We start from the raw sequence: 17,987 nt of genomic DNA, 5'->3' as shown, positions 1-17,987 counted from the left end.
CGGAACCCCCTCCTCAGGGCCTTGTGGGGACACCGTGCACAGTTACCTCTCAGGGTTAAAGATAAATCACGTGGATTCCAGAAGCTCCTTCATCCCCAATCACAGCTGCCTTGCCTAAGGAATCCGCCACCGTGTTTGTTAAACCCACACTTTAATTACTCCAAAATTATGTTAAATCCTTGCATAAATACTGCAGTGACATCTTCCAAAGAATTTCATTACAGGAAGTTGGGTTGCTGCCAGAGCTCTCGGTTAAAAAGTAAGAGGAGAACAGACACATGCAAAAAAGATAGATATTGTTTTCAAGATAAAAAGGCAAGGGGGTTAGCCTTTGTCAGATCACCCAGGTGTCAAAGAGAAACAGACTCACGGGAGCAGAAATCTCCCATTTTACAGACCGAAGGGGAAAACCAATCCCCTTCTGCCCTCCAATCTAATAGGTGTTTACTTCTCGAGAAACCTAAATCTGATTAAATATTAATAACCAGTGCTATTAATTAACAGGGAAAAGTCCATCAAGAGAACCCCAATATGTTTACAGTGTCCTCGGGAAACTGGGAAAATTCACAATCAAGTGTGTAAATGTTCTAAAAAAGGGTCCTGAATATTTTATGAATATTTGTCATAAAACAGAAATAATAACCACTGTGCAGAGCTATTAGAATTAATATTTATGCTGCCCGCCATGAAATATTCATGGGGACAGAGAAAGGGGGGCCCGTAAGACAAGAATTAATTTACATTGGGCTCGGTTTACCCGCTGGCTTGATGTTTAAAGACGGTTGACAAGCCTCCGTATGAATCCGCCAGTCACTTCCCGCAGTCGGGAGCGGAGGGGGTGGGCGACGGGTCCGGGCTGCTGACAGCTCACAGATTGAGTTTCTGACAGCCCTTAAAAAACCTAAACGGCCCCCCACCTTTTTTTCCTTATTCCATTGCCCAAGGCGCTCTGTTCTGCCACCGTTCATGCGATCTCCCCTTCCATCTGCTGAAATTAACGAATTAATGAGCGCGATCCGCTTTACAGTGGGGCCCTATGAATGTTTACAGGCGATTAAATTATAATGCGGGACGGCTGTATAATTCATGAACCAATTAAAGGAAGTGTTAGTTGATTTGATGGGATGAGGGCGTACAAAATGCATTTAACTAATGGGGAGCCACGGGCTGCCGAGGGCCGGCTCCCTCTCTCGGATTACGCGGCTAATTGCTGCACTTTATGGGGCTGTCACGGATAGCCATGCATATTTCATTGTTCTCAAATACTTCAATTGTGTGCGTCCGTGTCGCGGCTGTAACACGGAGAGGCTGGGCCAAACTCGGCTGTAGTTACAGTGGCCGGGACGCGGCCCCAGCTTGGAACCCGAGCCCCGGCGTTGGGTGTCCCGCCATTAGGTGATTAAAAGGGCTCAGGATGTGACCGCTTTTGTTTTACTGACGATTCTGGACATTGGCTTCATGATGTGGCTACGCTGGGAACCTGACCACCTCCTGCTGGGGGAGGGTGGGGGGCGAAGTCCGAAGCCCCTGTATTGTTCCCACAGTACCTGCACCGTACCTGATGCAGGGCCTCAAGGGTCACGCAGCAGGTGAATCCCTGGGGGGAGTCTGGGCCTTCTGGGTGACCCGGGGGACCCTGCACCCTGGACGTGGGCACGAGCCAAGGGTTTCCTCTGGACTGACCTTGTCCGCCCACACAAGGTGGCCACTCGGGGCTTCATTAAACACAGTGAGTGGCCCACTGGAAGCAAACTCGAGGCTCTGTTGTCAGAGGTCGGTGTGGGTTCAGAAGGGAATCGCCGGGAAGAGGGAATGAAGGAGGAAGGTTATCCTGGTGCTCAGAAAGAGAGAGCATGCTCCCGGATCCTATGGCCAAAGGACAGAGAGGCGAACATGCCTGACTTCCTGGCTGGAGCGGCGGGGTGTCTGGTTCAGGAAGATGCCACCCTTGTAGCCACGATCTCAGTTTCTCTGCGAGGACCAGGTGGACATCCCCTAGATGGTCAGAGCCCTGCCTCAGTGGCCAGTGGATCTCAGTAGCCCAGCTGCCCGGCCAGTCCTCTGAAACGGCTCTACTCTCTCCTCTGATTTTATATGACACACACACACACAGTGGCTAAATGGCAATCGGTCTGCAGGCGCCTCAGAAAGAATCTTTCTGCTGCCACTTTGGCACCCAGAGTTGTGAGGAGGGAGTGGCCTGGACCGGAGGCCACACTCCTCATAGACATTCACACTTGTGCTCTGTGCCCAGACCCACATGGCCTGGCAAGCCTTGGGTTCCCCCGGTCCACACTGGGGATGTGGGTGCTGTACATGGAGATGAAAAGCACTAACCCATGTGCTTTGGATGTGGTGTGGCATGTAAAGTGCCCACGTTGTCTTAACCAAGACTATTACCAAGTTTCTAATGTGTCCATTATGGAGACTAGATTCCTTTTCTCCTTTACTGTGCTTGGGGTCAGCCTCCACCTGCAACGACATAGTGGATGCTGAGTTGTGGCATGAAGCTAGCAGTGGGATCTACAAGGAGGCTGATGGAGCCAGCAGAGCCTCTTGTTTGAGGAGGAAAGGGCTGCAGGGACCCAGGGACCCCAGGGAACAAGGATAGAAGAAGAGCCCATTGTAGATTAGCAGAAGGTGAGCTAACTAAAACACCCAACATATCTCCTTGGGGCCTAAGCTTAAATGTGAATTTGCGATGGGTAGCGGAGCTGGATTCAATGCATTGGTTTCAAATAGAATAAAAATATCAATTATCAAACACCTATTATGTGCAACCAACAGTCCTAAGTATTTGGCAGACGTGATGTTATATAATCCCACAAGATAGAAACTAGTATCCTCCAGGAGCAAATGGAGAAACCAGGGCCCAGAGAAGCCAAGTATCTTGCTTTAGGAATTTCTTCTGAGTAAATACAAGTACAAAGATATATGGGCAAGATTTCCCACTGCTGAATTACTTGTAATAGAGACACTGCAAATATGTCCACAGAGGAAGGTTGAACAAATTGTGGCAAACCCACATTCTGCAGCTTTCAAAAGAAATAAGGTAGATCGAGAGTGCTGACGTGGGATGAAAGTGTGACACAAGCTTCATAAAAGTAAAAAAAAAGTTCTATAAGATCCTGTATCATATGAGCCTATTTACATTTAATAAAAGAATAAATCTAAAAGGATAGCAACAAATTGAACATAATGATTATTTTGGGGGAGAGACCAGGGGAAAGACAAGTGTTCCTTAGTTTATACATGTCTGCCTTTTTTTACAATGAGAATATACCATTTCTATAATTAAGAAAAACACTAATTAGGGGCAACTGGGTAGCTTAGTTGGTTAAGTGTCTGACTCTTGATTTTGGCTCAGGTCATGATCCTAGGGTCATAAGATTGAGCCCTGCTTAGGGCTCTGTGCTCAGCGGGGAGTCTGCTTATCTCTCTCTCTCTCTCTCTTTTTCTCCATCTGCCCCTCCCCCTGCTCATATTCTCACTTGTTCTAAAATAAATAAATCTTTAAAAAAAAAGAGAAAACCACTCATTACAAAATCACAAGAAAAAGAACACTAGTCACAAAATCACAAGAAAAAGGTTATTTTAAAAAAGGCAAAGCATCGGGATCCCTGGGTGGCGCAGCGGTTTAGCGCCTGCCTTTGGCCCAGGGCGCAATCCTGGAGACCCGGGATCTAATCCCATGTCGGGCTCCCGGTGCACGGAGCCTGCTTCTCCCTCTGCCTGTGTCTCCGCCTCTCTCTCTCTGTGTGTGACTATCATAAATAATAAATTAAAAAAAAAAGGCAAAGCATCCATTTTAAACAACGGCCCAGCGTCATGGTGCTGACACGTATGATTGGGCCAGACTTTCTCATGTGGACGATCCTGTAGGTGGACTGCACCTCCTACCCACACGGCAGCCTTCCAAGTGCCCCGGTGTATGAAGAGCCTGGTGAGAGAGTCTGCAGAGCTAGGCCAATGCCTCTGATTTAGGAAAATCAACTTATGTCCACTCATTCACACAACAAATACTTACCCAGTGCCTCCTATGTGCTACACCTGTCGCAGGTACATGGATCCAGCGGTGAACGAGCCGGACATGTTCCTGCCCTCACAGAGCTTCCTCTGTTTGTTTACAAATATGCAGAGAAAGGCTACCTCCTCATGGTACCGGGGTTGATCTGCCATCAGAAGATTAGAACATACAACCAGCAAGGAGACAAGATGCATCCTCGGCAAACATGATTTGGGCAGACGAAGCATACCCTAACGGCCTGGGTGGGGTGATAATTTCCCAATGAAACGGCTGTCATTAATCAGATTCCAGTTACAGCTTTTGCTGTGGGCTGAGCACGCTGTATATGTAACGTTATCTCGTAGAAGCTTCTCCAGCCAGAGCGAGGTACCACTATTATGCCTCATTTCACAAGCATGGAGACTGGGGTTCAAAGCAGCTAGTGAACTTCTCAAGGTCATGTCCATAGGAATAGCAGACTCTTTAAGTTCAGGTTGGTGGGACACTGCTGTCTGAGCCGTGGCAGCTGGGTACACTGCCTCCCTGGATGCTCTTGTGCACATCGCCTCGTTATGAGTTGCGGCTCCTCACACAATCTGGCCTGGCATCACACTGAGGCTGTGTAGACGCCACCTCACTCATCTCCACCACAAGCCTGGGACGTAGGTGTTAGCAGCATCCCCATTTTACAAATGAGGCACCTTACGTCCATACCGGCTCGTGAGTGACCTGACAGACTTGGGACCCACAGCGGCTGGACTACTGAGGGTTTACCAAGTGCAGGGATTTTTCCACGTGCTCCACTTGCATTGTTTTATTTACTCTTTCTGGAGGCACGTTTGTTTATTTTTAATTTTTTAAATGAGAAATTCACAGAAGTTAATGATTTTTTAGGGTGTGATTCAGGGGCATTTGGGATGTTCACAGTGTCATACAAGCACCACCTCTATGTAGTTCCAGGACATTTTCATCTCCCTAAAAAGAGACCCAGTATTCACTGACTAGTCACCCTGGACTCTCCTCTCCTGCAGCCCTGGGCAGCCACCAGTGGCTTTCTATTTCAGTGGATTGCCCCATTCTGGACATTTCATTGAGGGATATCACACAATATGTGACCTTTTGTGGTGGCTTCTTCACTTAGCCTCATGCTTCTGAGGGCATATTTACGCCTCATGAACAATCTTCCAAAGCAGTTCTATAGCTTGGGACCCATTTTGCCATGAGAAAGTAGGAGTCTCAGAGACAGAGGAAGGAACTCGCCCAAGGCCATGATGCCAGTCCAGGCCAGAGCTGGAGTCCAACCAGGAGCCTCTGATTCTAGAGCCCATAATTCTACTGGCTCCACAATGAATTTTTAAGACAATTTCTTAAGGTGATTTCTTTCAAAATGGATTGACTGAACAGTTTGCACCTGCTTAGCTTGGGTCCTGGGTGTCAGCTGTGGGCCGACCTCATCCTCTCTAGGGGCCCCTGCTCCTGACTCCCCAGCCACATGACCTCCTTGCTGTCTTGGGACCCACCCTCTGCACAGGCTGGCCCTGAGCTCGAACATGCATGTCCCCAGTGGCCACAGGGTCACCCTCATTTGGTTCAGGACTGGGCTAAGGTGTCTGCCCCGTACCCCAGGAAGGAGCGGCACCCTGGCCTCTCACACGTCTGCTTTGTTCTCCTTGAAATCCCTTCCCTGGGAGACCATCATGTTTATCATCTGCCCCTGAAGGCACATGATGTGTCTGCCCCTAGAACCATACTGGCACATAGTCGGTGCTCAATAAATGTGTGTGGACTGAATTGTGTTGTCCTCAAAAGCATCACCCTCAGAATGGAGGGAGACGCTCTGAAGGACAGGATGGAGCTGAGGGCCGCTGGAAGGGTGAGTGGGACCATGCTGCCAATGTCAAGGCAGAGTGCCCCCAAGGATATGCTGCCGAGGAAGGTGGCCATGTGGGGCGGGCATTCGCCATCTTTTCATGCTCTCCATGACCTACCACCTCTCCTTCTTTTGCTTGTGGCATTGACACTCAACACACTTTTGTTGAGTTTTGCCATGGTGTGGAGGTTCCTGGGCCCCTCCTCTCCCTTCTGTCCCCTCCCCCAGCTAGCTCATCCTCTGCCTCCCCTCAGCACCTCCAACCCCGTCATCTCATCCAAGCATCTTTCTCTCCAGCATGCTGGCTGCACTGGCCCTACGGGAGACCCCTCTGCAGCCTTCCCAGCACAAGTCAAAGGACTTTCCAGAACATTTCATCTCAGGGAAATCCTGTCTGAGCCACATTCCAAAGGCCACTCTCTCTTTCTCCTCAAATTTCTTTTTTTTTTAAATTTTTTATTTATTTATGATAGTCACAGAGAGAGAGAGAGAGAGAGAGAGGCAGAGACACAGGCAGAGGGAGAAGCAGGCTCCATGCACTGGGAACCCGACGTGGGATTCGATCCTGGGTCTCCAGGATCGCGCCCTGGGCCAAAGGCAGGCGCCAAACCGCTGTGCCACCCAGGGATCCCTCTCCTCAAATTTCTAAGTAAGATAGGAAGCTCTTACTTGTGGGCCGGCAAAGACATAGATTCAGATTACATCACATCAAACAGACTCCACCTGGTGAATCCCACGGTGACAGTCCCACCCCCTGCTGCAAGCAGCTTCAGAGAGGGGCTTCCTTAGACCCCAGACGCTCCCACACTTGCACCTCACTTCCAGCTGCATCCAGGTACACACTCTACCCTGGCCTTGACTGATGGCACTTGGAGGACTTGGCCCTGGGAAGCCTCACCCAAAGGCCAGCCCTGCGGCGGTGCCAAAAGAAGACTCCCCTAATTGCCTACTGAAAACAAACCCAAGGTTAAACTGTTTATCTGGGTATGCTCCTGGGTTAAACTTCCTAATGAACCTACCTAGGAGGTGAAACCTGAGTTTCCAGATAAAGCTTTTCCACGTCCTTGGCTGGGGACACAGGCCTGCAATTTAAAACTTTTGGGTTTCGATAGTTGTCTATGAATTAAATCTGTTATTCGAGTCCAGAAGCCTACCAGTTCTGCTGCAGTCTACCCTAAGAGCATCTCACAATAATCCTGTGCCCCGACACCACGGCTGACTGGGCCAAGGCCCTCAAAGCAGGGCTGAGCGCGGCTCGCATGGGGGCTGGGAGAGCGTTCCGAGTGCAGTGAGCCCTCCTCAGAGGGGCCTTCCCCAGTGTGGAACCTGCCACCTCATCCTTCTCCTGTGCCGGTTTGGTTCCTGGCCATGTGCTCCCGTGGAAATGATTTGTTCACTCCTGTGGCCCGAGGATCTGGAACAGTCTGGCAATGAGCAGCCCACAACCAGTACTTGTGCAACAGACAAAGCAGTGTGTGAGTCCCTCCTTCCTTTCGTACTATGACTGGGCTCCCAGCCGTGTGCTCCACAGCATTCCCTGGAGAAGGAGCCAGTATTATTCTTCCACTCTTTTTAGCAAGGAGGAGCCTGACACTCTGGGAGGTAAAGTCACCTGCAAAGTCACCCCCTGCTGAGAGTTCTCAGTCTACCTCCTTATCCCTGGCCTCTCTTCATCTTGAGCCTGCATTGTGGAGATCATGCCAGTGGGTGAGCGGGCCCCACAAGACAGGACCGGGGCTTGGGGGACAGCAGGCTCTGCCCCAGCCAGGCCCGAGGTGCCAGAAATTCTACTGTGGGAAGGGCTTGGGGCCGTGGCCTGGGTAGAAGTGCTCATGGGTGTGTGCAGTGGCAGGCTCTGCTCAGCTGCTGGCTGGGAGCTCACAGAGGGAAGGGGCCAAAGCCATCCCAGAGTCCACCCCAGGTGCGCTCCTCCTTGGAAGGGAAGCGCCCTCCGCGGGCTCCAGGACAAGCAGTTTCCCAGGTGGCCCTGAATGGGTCTCTAAAGGACCCACAGTGGGCGCACTGGGTTTACTTAGGGCTCCCTGAGGACCCACACTCCTCGGCACAAACTCGGGGCACCTGCTTCGGGGTGGCTGAAGGTCGGGGCGGGGGGAGGCACGGGAAGTGCTGAGCAGGTTCCGTTCTGCGACGACGCCTCTGCAGGACCTGGGCCACCCGCAGGCACCGCAGGCAAACCGAGGTGTTCCTCCGTTCAAAGCAGCACCTGCTCTCTGCATTTCAGTGTTTGGGCGGGAGCGCGGGTCCCAGTGCCAGGAGGGGCGGCGGCGTCTGCACCCAGCCTCCCCGCCTGCGCCGACTCGCGGATTCCCGGAGATTAAATTTTCCCGGAAGCTCAGCGCATGCAAATGAGGCGAGCGCGCGGGTCGCTCCGTCTCCCTGATTGGACGCGGTGTGTCAGAAGCCCCGCCCCCTTCCCCGAGCAGGTGTCCGTCTGCGGCCAGACCTGGCCCCGGGTCGCCCCTGCCCCTGGTCCCCTCTCTCGGTGGCGGCTCCTCTCCCGTTCCTGCTCCGGGGAGCCAAGCGCAGCTTCTCCTCCCCACCCCCTCCCAGCCACGCCGTCTCACTCTCACAGGGGCCCGACGTTTTCCGATTCGATTCAATTTTTCCCCAACCACATAAGGAAGAAGGCCTTATGGCCAAAACATTACGGCTGACCTGATTAGCCGTTCTTTGGTGATATTTTTATCAGCATCTGCCCTTCTTTTGGCTGACAGGAGCGAGCACTCGCTGTCCTGCCAGGATCTTTGGATTACAACTTGGTTGTCGGAAATATTTAACAGGTTTTCCTATTTCCCACGTGTCAGGGAGCCAAGCCGCCTTGGTGTGCTCAGCAACCGCTTGCCCGTGATTATCTTGTTGGGGTGTCTTCCTGGTGTTGCAGGCCCTACCTCGCACCCCAAGAACCTCTCCAGGAGAGACTGGAGGGCAGACCTCCGGGGGAGGGGCCGCCGAAGGCACCCTCCTCGGCATCCCCAGAGCCTGTACGGTGAGCACACAGCACTCATCCCAGGGCTTCACCAGAGTTCACTGAGTGACTGAATGACTTTCCTGTTTGTGGAGATCCACAGGCCACCAGCTGTGGGAGCAGCAGGCCCCGGGACCAGTTGCAGTGAGGCACTTCCCCTAGCAAAGAGAGCCCAGAGGCCTCCAGTTCTGCAGGCAGAATGGCCTGGGACCAGTGATGGGCTCCAACGCTGAAGGATCTGCAAGGAGAGAGGTTTATCCCTCAGCCTCCTTTGGCTTTTTCTCTCAAGGCCACCTTTATAGACAAGACCAAAGGTCTCTTGGTCCAGACTCCTCCTGCTATATTTAAATTGTTTCCCTCTGTTTTCCTTTTCTAGGAAATAGCAAAGCAGTGGCTTGCTCTTGTGTAGAGAAGAATCACCCTCCCAAAAAGAAGCTCCTCGGTTCTAAAGAGAAAGCTTCAAGGCCTATAGCTCAAGCCAATTGTCTTTCTCAGCATCTACACAAAGTACAACATCCAGCACCTGGTCTGTCCTAGGGGGACCTCAGGGTGTGGCAGCTCTGCTCCCGAAGCAGGGCAGGGGCTGCGGGGATGGGGCAGCCTGAAACCTACAAAAACATCCATTAAGTAAATAATTCGCATACTTTAAAACTTTCACTGTTCTTGGGAACAAGTTCCTTCTAACCCACCTCCCCACCAACCACGAAGCCATGTCTCGCCACATGGAGGATGGGTGTGGGTGGGGATCCACTGCCAGGGGCCACCACTCCAAAATAAATCGAACCTCAATCACCCTCTCACCAGACTCACTGGCACCCTGCTCACCTTGACTTCCAAAATCCTTCTGGCCAGTAAGAGGGTGACGATCACCCCATCTTTGGAGCTTCTGTACACACTGGCCACTTACCGCCTCATTTATTTCTCACCACACTCACACGACTGGCTGTCGTGCCCGCTCTTGTACAGTAGGTAAGTGACCTGCCCAAGGTCCTGTAAATGGCAAAGCAGGATGTGACCCGGCCAGCATGGGCCCTAACTGCTGTACCTAGTGTGGGGGGCAGGGGCTCTTTCCTAGCCACACAGCGGCCAGCCATAGGGACCGCAGCAGATCAGGGGCTCCAAGGCATGGTGCTTGAGGGCTGACTCGGTGCTGTGCTCCACTGGCATCCAGACAGGCCAGTCTGACCCATTCCCCAGCCAGCTGCACCTCAGCCCCCCTCCCCCTACCCTCCCCACCCCCCCGCTGCAGATGTCTGAAGGACAAATAGCTTCACGCTTGGTGTGATGCAGTTACTCAAGGCAGTGCAGCCCCACGTGCACGTACTCCTCAAATTAACGTCCGCACATCCATAAAACGGCTCACTCAAGATCATTACTGGCCCTACATATATAACTCACCAGATTGGTATCTGGAGAGTTCCGCCTGGCTGATTTCCTCTGTTCTCCTAACTACTCCACAACTAAATGTTTCACAGAGCCGTTTCCTCCCCCAAATATTTATGTTCTCAAATGTTTATTAGGCTCTCTATCATGATCAAGATTTTATGAGCACTCTATACCAACTGTGAACTAAATACATAATTTTGGATCCATCAAACTCCACTTTGGTGCTACATTTGTCTCCTTTACACCGTAGCAGTTGCTGTGGATACCCAGCAAGTGACAGCTGAGCGTGTGTGTCCAGAGGCAGCCAAACTGACGTACCACCACAGGCAGGAGGGAAATCTCCACAGCTCACTGGCATGGTGGGAGGATCCGGAGCAAGAGGCCAAGCTCAGGAGGGTCTCCCAGCCCTCCATCTTCATTCCACCAACGAGGCCATCTCCAACCCACCATCTCTGGGAGAGAAGGGCCCACTATATATGAAAAGTTAGATCAGATAAGAGGCAAGACTGCCTTGGGGCACCTGAGGGGGTCAGTAAGTTAAGTGTCCAACTCTTGGATTTGGCTCGGGTCATGACCTCGGATCGTGGGATCAAGCCCTATGTTGGGTTCCATGCTCAGCAGGAAGTCTGCTTGAGTCTCTCCTTCCTCCTCTGTTCTTCCCCCCTCGCTTTCTCTCTCTCTGCAAAATAAATAAATCTTTAAAAAGAAGATGAAAGGAAGGCTGCCTTGTCATCTGATGGGCAGTCCCAACTCTCTTATGGAACCACAGGGCTGTGCCTGGGGGGCCTCCTCTGCAAAATATAGAGGCAAGAGCAGTTCACCAAGCCTGTAACATACATAGCCTATTATTGCTCATATCTACCTGTACTCCCTCATGGGACCTAATGGTGACTTTCACCGCATATGCTATCAATTCTGCTTCACAAATGAAGAAAAGTGAAGTGACCGGAAGGAAGTGGAGCTAGTTCCTATCTCCGGACCTTTGTCTCCCTGTTCTCTCTGCTTCCTCTGAGCTACTCATAGCAGCTTCCCATACACCCCTGGGGCCTCAGAGCCAAGTCAAGTGGACTGTGTTCTAAACAACTTGTTTACTGTTCAGCTTCCTTTCTAGAGCAGGGCTCCTCCCCAGAGGCTAAGCTCCTCTGTCTTGCTCACTGTCCCAGAACATAGCACGTGCTCACTAAACAGCTGTCAACAGACACAGATTCAGAAACTCCAAAGCTCCTGCCCTTTAATACCAAACCTGCCACTTCTAGAAAATGCCATGGCAAAGCCAGCCAGCAGCTGGTCCCTGGGGCACTGAATAGACCTTGCTTCCAGATGGTGCTTGATGTCCATGCTTTTCCCAGATGCACATCTGCTCCCACAAAGGGTGGGTGATCCCAGCATGCTTCTCCCACCTGGCCGCAGGATGAGCAGCCTGAGAGCCAAGGGCAGAGTTTCCGGGTACTTGTCTTCCTGAAGGCTAAATGTCTGGGAGACACCCCAGTCTCAAGGCAGATCCTCATGTTCTATGCGGCACAGGTGCTGAGGCACATTAGCCTCCAGCCTCTTAAGGAGGCAGTGCAGGTCTTTCGAGAATGACTTTCTATCATGATTGGCCTTTATGTTTGTTCATAAGCCTTGTCATGTTTGAATTGTGGCTCAAAGCTAAAAATTAAAATAACTGTCATGACTTACATACTCTACATGTAAATCAGAAAGTAACCACTGTGGGCAATACAACCATTCTCAAAAGGAAACATTTAGGCATATTCTAAATCCATTATTGGTCCTAAGAAAAAAATTACACTCCCTAAAATTTTGCTTACATGACATCAAGCATTTTCCATAGCTTGAGCAGGTGTGTGGTTCACTGAACTATACCATGAACTCAGGTGGCTCCAGGGCCACCACCATGTTGCTGTCTAGGTGACCCCCCCGCCCCCCAGAGCTTAAATGAAGCCTTTGTTTCTTGGATAGTGTGGCTGTTCCCAAAGCACACACCACCTTTGGTCGTACAATGTTTTATCTCCACCAGTAAATTAGGGGCCCTTGGGCACGTTGGGAGTGCCCATTGGAAATAAAACTACAGCTAAAATTCAGCAATGCCACTTCTAGGATTTTACTCTGTAGGGAGAGTCTTCCGAATACAGAGTCTCACATACGTTTACTCTAGCATTATTTGCAAAGTGAAAGAAAGAAAACAGTCTAAATGCTTTTCAACAAGGACCTGGTTAAAGAAACAACTACATAATCATAGGCTGGAAGACTGACTATGTGGCCATTAAAAGAATGAGGACTGCTATATGAAACAAACAAACAAACCTCCAGATACAGCATTTAGAGAAAAAAGTAGAGTGTGTATGTAGTATGTCTCCATCTACGGAAAATAAATGCATATATTTGTCTCTTATCTATTTTTTAAAAAGTTTTTATTTATTTATTCATGAGAAACACACACCGAGAAAGGCAGAGATACAGGCAGAGGGAGAAGCAGGCAGGCTCCCTGCGGGGACCCCGATGTGGGATTTGATCCCAGGACGCCAGGATCACGCCCTGAGCCAAAGGAAGACACTCAACCACTAAGCCACCCAGATGCCCTTTATCTATTAATGTAGAGAAATTTTCTAGAAGAATACCCAACAAATTATGAACAACAGTTGCTTCTAGGGAAGGGAGTAGAAGTGTGGGATGAAAAGAAAGCTTAATATAATCCTCCATTTTTAATCTTGATACATTTTGATACATAAAAATAAGTTATGTAACATATAGTCATAAGGTTCACAAATAATTGTTGAGCACTTACTCTGTGCCAGACATTATTATTTTGAGAGCTTGAGATATATTGGTGAAAAAACAAGGATTGTATTCTTGAAAAAATGTCTATCTGGGTAGATACATTTAATATATATATATTAAAAATAACCCCGTGGAGCACCTGGTGGCTCAGTCAGTTAAGTGTCTAACTCTTCTTTTTGGCTCAGGTCATGGTCTTAGGATCATGAGATTGAGCCCCACATCAGGCTCTGCACTCAGCACAGAATCTGCTTGAGATTTACTCCTTCCCCCTCTATCCCTCCTCTCTGCTCGTGCTCTCTCTCAAATAAATAAGTAAAGTCTTAAAAAAAAAAAAAAAAAAAAAACTAACCCCATGAACCCAGTTAAGAAATGCATCACTCCAGTACTGAGGAAATGCTCTAGATGCTTTTAACCAATTCCATTTCTCTATTCCGATGACCAAAGAAAACCACCATCATGAATTTTTAAAAAAATTTTTAAAGATTTTATTTATTTGAAAGAGAGCATGAGAGAGAGCACAAGCAGAGGTAGGGGGTGGTAGAGGGAGAAGCACGCTCCTCACTGAGCAGGGAGCCCAGTGACCTGGGGCTGGGTCCCAGGACCCCGGGATCATGACTAAAGCCAAAGGCAGATGCTTAACCAACGAGCCACCCAGGTGCCCTCACTATTGTGAATTATTAAAGATGTATAAGAGTACCTAAAAACTGCATTGCTCCATTTTCTTATTTTGATATCATGCTAAATGTGTTCTTCTTGTATTTGCACTCAACATTATTTTTCTAAGATTCCTCCATGTTGATGTGTGTGGCTGTGGTCCATCCCCTTCTGTTGCTTCGTAGTGCACTGCTCTGTGGCTTTGCTGCAATTCACGTAGGATCTCCTGCATGGTGGTGTCTTCTCAAAGGTGTTTTGCTATCACACACAGTGATGCCACGAGTGTTCATATACAGGAGTGTCTGGGAGAGGAGAAGCTCTCACTGCTATGATTCGATGCATTTAATAGTTATAGGATTATTAGGATTTTTCTATTTCTTCTTATGTCAATACTGACAAGAGTTTTGTTTTGTTTTGTTTTCCTATGGATTTATCTATCTTGCCTATGTTTCTAGATTCATGGTCATAAAGTTATTCATATTTATGGTTATAGCCCCTTTTTATGTCAAATGTTTTTTATCTGCACCTTTTCTAGTTTGCTAGAGGTGTGTCAATTTCATTGACTTGGTTAAACAACAAACTTTTGGCTCTATTGTCATTTTGTCTTCTAGATTCCCAATTTCTATTCCTATAGTCTCTTTCCTGCCACTTTTGGCTTTACTATTTTTCTAACCCAAGTCAGAGGCTTAGTTGTCTAGTTGTTCTTCTTTGGAGATTTCTCTTTCACTGGCTATCCACTGGTACTCTCTCAATTTCTGACTCCTTTCAGTTAAAAAATTAACTTTTTAATTGTGCAGACCCTATGGCCCAGCAATGCCATTCCCTGATTTTTTCCTAAAAACAAAACAAAACCAATGCACAAAGACTGTGTGTGCTGCCTGTTGCTGGATTGATTGTAACAGAAAAAAACTGGAGGACAGCCCCAGTGGCCCAGCGGTTTAGTGCCGCCTTCAGCTCAGGGTGTGATCCTGGAGACCCAGGATCAAGTCCCACGTCGGGCTCCCTGCACGGAGTCTGCTTCTCCCTCTGCCTGTGTTTCTCTCTCAATCTCTCTCTTTCTCTCTCTCTCTCTCTCATGAATAAATAAATAAAATCTTTAAAAAAAAAAAAAGAAAAAAGAAAAAGCCTGGAACCAACTGTCGGTCAGAGGGCATTTAAATACATTCTGATACATCTGGACTATGTAGCAGTGGACATGAACTGTTACTATGTAAGAATTTGTATAATGTAACATTTTACAAACATTAAGAGTTGTAGCTTTATGTAATGATAGAGAAAGATGTCCACAATATTTTATTAAGTGAAAGAGAAAGTTACATGTACAGGATTTTACATTTTATTTAAAAAATTCTTTGTTTTAAAATTCACTGGAGAGCGACCTGTGTTTTAGTCCAGCTACACACCACTTTCATGGTTCCTTAGTTAGTTCAATCACCTAAACTGTGAATATAGTGCAGTCTCTGCCTCATGGAGAAGAAATATAGGCCAGCGGGCGAGTGCCATGAGGGCGAAGTGAGGGGCCAGGAAGCACATGGGTGGGGCTCCTAGGCTGGTTCCCCCAGGAGAGAACATGTACCATCCACAGGGAGGGGCTGAAAAGGCAGGGCAGTTCTGGGGGTAGGGGATGCAGGGCAGGACCAGCAGCACCCACCCCACCCCACCAATCCCTGCCTCGGGATGTGAAGTCCAGGCTTTCGGGCTCTCCGAGCCCCCCCCCACTTCATGGGGGGTAAAATAAGGGACCTGAACTGGTGATCTCCAAGGACTCTCCAAAGCCTGAGAGTTTCTGGGGGTGTTCACCAACTGCAAGGGGACACCATGCTGAGTCTGAAACCCCTAGGGAGGCTGGGAGCCTCCAGCCAAGTAAGAACCCTCTCTGTGAACGCTCCCAAGGCAGGGCGTCCAGGCTCACTCCAGAGAGGCTCTGTCCGTGGGAGTGGAATGAATGGATGAGAGAGAATGAATGAGGAAGTGAGTGGAGAGAATGTGCCGGGAAGCGCGTAACAGAAGGGCCTGAGCAAGATTTTGCAGGAAGAGTTTTCTAAAATGGTTCCTCAAGGCAATCATGAGCTTGCAGCTAACAGCCAAATGCTGGGAACAGAAATCAGGGCACAGGTCTCCCATCTCCCATTTGTGACAAAGCCGAGTCTTTCCGCCCACACCTTCACTTGCCACTCCTGCTAGGTAATCAGATCGCTGTTAATTAATAAAGCTGTCAGGTGAACCGTCCTCTCTGGTCATTAGTATCCTTCCAGAAAGAGAATCCTGCCCACCACCCCATCCGCCCCTCGGCTGGCGGCTCAATTAACTTGATGCTATGCAAATGAGAGGCTCTTCTCGTCATTAGCTTATAGCCCACGAATGTTAATCGCATAATTGGGCCTTCAACAGGGTAATTAGACACGATTTCGTCCATTAGTCTTACAAGGCTAATTATTGTTGAGAGGAGAGGGGGATGCTCCCAGAGCTCTGCAAGAAGAGGGGCATCTGGTTCAAGCAATCACGGGGGGAGCTGCTGCCAGGTATGTGGCAGCCCGAACCCGTCCTCCCAAGGAAAAGGGGACCCCGGGAAGACCTCAGGTGCTGGGCGTGATCGCAAGGTGGGCAGCGGCTCTCCGCACTGGTGTGCTAGGATGGGGGAAAGGCATATGGCATTTCAAAAAATATGGCACTCAAATAAGACAACAGGCAGCCCGGGGCGAGGACGCCTGCTTCCGGCCCCTACTCACTCACAGTGAGACCCCAGTCAAGTTGCTTAGTCTCTCTGAGCCCCAGTTTCTCCCTCTGTGCAATTTGGGGGATGCATTAGGTGGTCTCCAGGGGCCTCCTGGGTTTGACTTGCATGAAAGCTCAGAGATCTGGCTGGGGTTGAGGGCGAGTGCCGAGGAATGGGAGGGTGCACTGGGGGAAGCCGTGGGCTCCTTGAGCCATGCCTGGCTGTCACCAGGGCAGCCATGAAGGTGTGACTGAGAAGCGCACTAAGAACCTGTGGGAGTTTGCTCGGGCTGCCACAGCAAAGGCCCCTAGAGGCCACTGTGGGCTGAGTGTGCCCCTTAAAATTCCTATGTTGAGCTCCAGCCCCCACTACCTAAGAATCTGACTGTATGTAACCTATTTTTAATCTTTCTTTCTTTCTTTCTTTCTTTCTTTCTTTCTTTCTTTCTTTCTTTCTTTCTTTCTTTCAGAGAGAGAAAGAGTGGGGAGGGGTAGAGGGAGGGGAACAAGCAGACTCTATGGTGAGCATGGAGCCTGACAATGGGTTTGATCCCATGACCCTGAGACCATGGCCTGAGACCATGACCTGAGCCAAAATCAAGAGTCAGCCACCCAACCAACTGAGCCACCCCAGCGCCCCGACACAGGGTCTTTAAGGAAGTGGCTATCAGGGTGGGCTCTAACCCAATCTGGTGTCTTACACCAAGAGGAAATGTGGACACCCAGAGATCGCAGGGACACGAGCACAGAGAGAAGACCATGTGAAGGGGGCAGCAAGAGGGTGGTCTTCAGGCCAAGGGGAGAGGTTTCAGAAGAGGCCAACGCCTTGATCTTGGACTTCAGCCTCCAGAATGTAGAGAAAATTCATTTCTGTCATTTAAGCGCCCTGTGGGCTTTTGTTATTGCAGCCCTGGGACACTTAGACAGACTCCTGACAGGCATCTCAGGCCTCCTGGGTCCAAAACCAAGCTGGTGGCCCCTCCCCAAGCCTGCTGCTTAGATGACTGGCCGGCCTGTTCTTCCCAGACACTCCAGCAAAAACTGTGGAGCTCTCCTCAGTGTCTCTCTCTCTTCTCATATGCCCTGCATCCAATCTGACTGCATCTGTCCTACCTTCCAAATACAGTCAGAGCCCGACTACTTCTCTCCACCTGCACAGCTACTACCCTGGGCTGGGGCACCAGAATCTCTCAGCTGGTCCTTGCCAAGGGCCACCCACTTGCTGTCCCTGCTTCTGCCTTTGTCCTCCTGCCTGTCGTCCACTATCCACCCACTTACCTGCTCAGGTTCCTCAGAGCTCCCACCTGACTCACAGGAAAAGCCTGAGACCTCAGGGGCCCTGTCCACCTCTGACTACCCACTTCCTACTCTCTCCCCCACTCCTTTGGCGGCAACCATCATGGTGCCTCTTAAGCTTGCCAAGCCCTTGCTCACCTCAGGGCCTTTGCACTTGCTGTTCCAGGCCTGTATTCTTCTTCTCCATGTCTTCACATGATTTCTTTAAGCCTCTGTTAAGTGTCCTCTTATCAGAAAGGCCATCCCTGACCACCTTCTACACAGCACACCATCCCTTCCTCTGCCTTCCTGCT

The 17,987-nt window shown here is 49.8% G+C and overlaps 1 protein-coding gene across 4 annotated transcripts in view; it reads right to left on the bottom strand.

Moving 5' to 3' along the window:
* Positions 1-17,987, bottom strand: part of AK8 (adenylate kinase 8) — a 127,504-nt gene that overhangs the window by 16,419 nt on the left and 93,098 nt on the right. The window lies entirely within an intron of this gene.

Source organism: Canis lupus, chromosome 9 (genome assembly GCF_003254725.2).
Source record: "Canis lupus dingo isolate Sandy chromosome 9, ASM325472v2, whole genome shotgun sequence".
In the NCBI taxonomy this organism is placed as follows: domain Eukaryota; kingdom Metazoa; phylum Chordata; class Mammalia; order Carnivora; family Canidae; genus Canis; species Canis lupus.
Note: the sequence above shows the minus strand (reverse complement) of the source record. Positions and strands in the feature narration are given on the sequence as shown.